At 44.9% G+C, this 4686-nt stretch overlaps 1 pseudogene; it reads right to left on the bottom strand.

Annotated features, from left to right (window-relative positions):
* Positions 1–374: 374 nt before the first annotated feature.
* On the bottom strand, positions 375–4294 carry LOC123191974 (uncharacterized; annotated as a pseudogene).
* Between the last annotated feature and the right edge of the window lie 392 nt (positions 4295–4686).

Raw genomic sequence — 4686 nt, 5'->3', positions numbered from 1 at the left:
TGAACAACATATCATCGTTGATCTAAAGAAGATAAGTTTGATGTCCATGATAAGCAAGTAGTAGAGGAGGAAGACAATAGAATAAGACTTACTAACACATAATACAAACTTACCTTATATGACTTCTCGTGCTTCCATATGAGTTCCCCCGGTATCTTGTATTGTGACAATACTTATTTCTCCCCTGCATTTGTTCAACAGTGATTTTTTTGTCCCATACAACAAAACCAATTATTGAGTCTTCGTTTCTATCAACTGTTGACGTTCCTTTCCAAAACCCATGTTTTTATAGAACAATTATTATGTCCTTCTATCTGGGACATACATAAATATATGAACCACTTTTCTCCTAGAAAGGGGGAGAAGTGTATGTTTCATTTTCTAGAGAAGCCTTCCGATCTTTCAAAACCATAGCGATTGTTCCTGGACCTTGGGTGAAATATGGGACACAATTCATGACCAGGAGTAGAACCCCTAGGTGGCCTCAAGTGTTGTGAACCTGCAATAATGTAGTCCTTATCAAGTCATTCACTAAACATCAAATTTTTTTGGTAAGGAGAAATACCGCAGTTGTTTCCATCATTTACAATGGCTTGAAATATTTTGGTGCAAAATAGGGAGGGTGATGGGAAATCAAGCCTAGATCTCCTACGCAAGAAGGATGCCAATGAAAGAGGCCTTGACATTCTAGGGCATGAGAAGGATGTCGAGGATGTAACCCTTGACCTGGTAGCAGTTTGGTTTAGGATGCCGAGCATGTAATCGTCACGTAGTCCTCCATAAGGAGGATATGAACAATATGATCCCTGCTTTGCTAGCATCAAAGGAGGATGCCAGAAATATAGGCCATCATCTACTATGCATGAAGAGGATGAAGAGGGTATAATCATTGATTTGAAATAAGACAAGGAGGATGTCATTGATAAGAAAGTACCAAATGAGGACAATGATTGAATAAGACTTACAGTTATGTGGTCTAATAGATAATACAAACATACCATATATCACTTCTTGTGCTTCAACATGAGGTCCCCTAGTTTCTTGTACTTTCACAATAATTATTTGTCACTTGCATGTGTTTAGTGCTGAATTTTGGTCCAGTACAATGAAAAGGATTATTGGGCTTTGGTTTGTATCAACTGGTGATGTGCCTTTCCAAAATCAAGCAGGTACCAAAGGAATACAACAATATAATAATACATACAATTATGTGGTCTAACAGATAATACAAACTTACCATATATCACTTCTTGTGTTTCCACATGACTTCTCTCGGTTTCTTGTATTATTAATACTTATCTCTCACTTGCTTGTTTTTAGTGTTGATTTTTGGTTCCGTATAAGGAAACTGATTATTGGGTCTTGTTTTGTATCAACTGTTAGCGTGCCTTTGCAAAGGCGATATTTTTTAACCACTATTAATATGTCCTTCTCTTCGGGACATACATAAGTATATGATCCATTTTTCTCCTAGAAAGGGAGAAAAGTGTATGTTTCATTTTCCAGAGAAGCCTTATGATCTTTCCAAACCATACCAACTGTTGACCCTGGGTGCAACATGGGACACAACTCACGACGAGGAGTAGAACCGCTAGGTGGACACAAGTGCTATGAACCTGCTATAATATAGTCGGTCTCATGTCATTCGTTAAACATCCAATGTTGTTGGTGAGGAGAAATACTGTTGTTGTTTCCACGATCTATTAAGGGCACAAAATATTCTAGCGCAAAACTGGGAGCACAATGGGAAATGAAGCCTTTATGTCCCATGCAAGGAGGATGCCAATGAGAGATGCCTTGACATTCTGGGCATGAGGAGGATGTCGAGTATGTATCCCTTCACCAGGTAGTTCAGTTGAGGATGACGAACATGTAACTTGTCACCTTATAGTCTAGGAGGAGGATATGTACTAAGGCCTTCAACACAAGTACTAGTGGAGGACGCTAAAAGTATAGGCCATTGTCTACTCGTGCATAAAGAGGATGAACAACATATGATCTTTGATCTGAAAGAAGACAAGGTTGATGTGCATGATAAGCAAGTACCAGTGGAGGAAGACAATAGAATAAGACTTACTAATATATAATACAAACTTACCTTATATCACTTCTTGTGCTTTCGCATGAGTTCCCCTAGTATCTTATATTGTCATAATACTTATCTCTCCCTTGCATGTTTTTAGCAGTGATTTTTGGTCCCATACAACGAAACCGATTATTGAGTCTTGGTTTGTATCAACTGTTGACGTTCCTCTCCAAAACCCATGTTTTTATAGGACTATTATTATGTCCTTCTATCTGGGACATACATAAATATATGCACCACTTTGCTCCTAGAAAGGGGGAGAAGTGTATGTTTCCTTTTCTAGAGAAGCCTTCCAATCTTTCAAAACCATAGTGATTGTTCCTGGACCTTGGATGCAATATGGGACACAACTCATGACCAAGAGTGGAACCGCTAGGTGGCCTCAAGTGTTGTAAACCCGTAATAATACGGTCGGTCTCAAGTCATTCGCTAAACATCAAATGTTGTTGGTCAGGAGAAATATCGTGGTTCTTTCCATGATTTATTAAGGCTTGAAATATTTTGGTGCAAAATTGGGAGAGCATTGGGAAATCAAGCCTTGATTTCCTGCACAAGAAGGATGCCAATGAAAGATTCCTTGACATTCTGGGGCATGAGAAGGATGTCGAGGATTTAACCCTTCACCTAGTAGTTTGGTTGAGGATGTTGAGCATGTAATAGTCACCTAGTAGTCCATGAGGAGGATATGAACGATATGATCCTTGCTCTGCTAGTACTAGAGGAGGACGCCAGAAATATAGGCCATCATCTACTTTGAATGAAGATGATGAAGAGGGTATAATCATGATCTGAAATAAGAGGAGGAGGATGTCATTGATAATAAAGTACCAAAGGTGGACAATGATAAAATAAGACTTGCAATTATCTGGTCTAAATGTAATACAAACATACCATATATCACTTCTTGTGTTGCAACACGAGTTCCCCCAGTTTCTTGTATTGTCAGAATAATTATCTCTCACTTGCATGTGTTTAGTGGTGATTTTTGGTCTAGTACAATGTCGGTGCAACAAATTCTGGGGCCCTTGCCCAGGCTGTGCACAGGCCTAAGGACAACATTGCAGCACCCAAGATCAGACCAAGCACAAGAGATCAACTCTTTGAAGGATTAAAGTACAGATCAAGAAGACCAAGACGAGCTAGTGAAGCAAGATATCACTAAGGGAGAAACCTCCCTTGCCGGGAAGGCGAGCCTGGCAAGGTTGGGGTTACCGTGGAAGCAAGCTTCCAGATCGTCCCGGCAGGCTTGCCGGGGCTTGCGGAGGCAAACCACTCCACCGCACCACCTCACGGCGACGCAAGTCATCGATCAGTTCAGTGTCAAGCTCCTAAGTGACAAAGCGGCTGCCTCCTGCCGCATGACAGCCACTTCCTACAAAAAATGCCTCCAAATGACACCCGTCCTAAGATGTGTCAAGCAAGCAGACGCAAAGCTGGCAAAATAGCCCGGCAAGGCTTGCCGGGCGCACCAAAGCGCATTTAATGCGCTCTGTCCACCTGCAGAGTTAGGTATGATAGCATTGTTTGCTATCTAACAGTGTTAAAAGACGGATTTGCGACTATGATGACCCCTTTATCTGTAAAAGGAGGCCCATGGCAACCGTAGAAAGGATTCGGACCCTCAGACATTCATACGCGCGTAGCTACTCTCGCCCCAAGGCAACCTTGCTGGGCAAGAGCGCTGCGTTCACCACCATTATCCACCAACAATCCACCAAAGCAGGAGTAGGGTTTTACCCCTCGTGGCGGCCCGAACCTAGGTAAAAATTGCCTGTGTGATCTTTGCCGTGCTGTGTTGCGCTTCTCCTCTCTTTGTGCAACGTGCGCATTCCCTTCGCGGAACCAAAAGGGGCTCATGGTCCCATAGGTGGCCGTGGTTTCCCATGACATCTTTGGCGCGCCACCTAGGGGGAGTCACTTGTGTGAACCCGAGAGCGTAAGTAGCGCATCATCTTCATCGACATTTTCATCATCAGCGGCTCCTTCGACTTTGGCAGCCAAGAAGAAGCCTGTGCCGCAGATCACCCGTCCACCTTGAAGGCCCTGCTGCCTGCGACCGCCGATGCCGCAGGGAATGCGGGGACTCATGAGGATGTGGACGTTGTGGGGGACATGCTCGCAGGCGGTGTTGTCACCAGCTCCCCCGCGGCCGAAGCAGGAACGAGAGGCACCTGAGAAGGACACCGCCAGTAACATCCCGGTGACCATGCTCCATGAGGTATGGGTAGAGAGATAATTCCTTCTATCCCTCCCTGCCTAGCCGAGGGGCATAGCCACGGTGGTGACGTTCACCCTGAGGCGAATAGCAATCCTTCGGCCGCCCCCGCCGTGGACGCGGTCGCAGGACATGTAGCACCCCCCAGAGCAAATTGGCCATCCAATGCTCGGAACGGGGTCATTGGTGCACACACGCCACCACCTCATCACCACACCATTCAAGCGACTGGCTCCCGACGGTGGGAGCCCGATGCCGCCACTGCTGGCACCGTCAGGAGCCGGGCGGCGCTGCGTTCTACATCATCCTCACTTATGCCAAGTACCGCTTTGGAGGCCATGGCGCGGGCCCGGCTACTGCTGAGATTTCCGCTGGCAGCTGATCA

This window comes from Triticum aestivum, chromosome 2A (genome assembly GCF_018294505.1).
Source record: "Triticum aestivum cultivar Chinese Spring chromosome 2A, IWGSC CS RefSeq v2.1, whole genome shotgun sequence".
NCBI lineage: Eukaryota > Viridiplantae > Streptophyta > Magnoliopsida > Poales > Poaceae > Triticum > Triticum aestivum.
The sequence above is the reverse complement of the archived record's forward strand: the minus strand, read 5'-3'. Positions and strand labels throughout refer to the sequence as shown.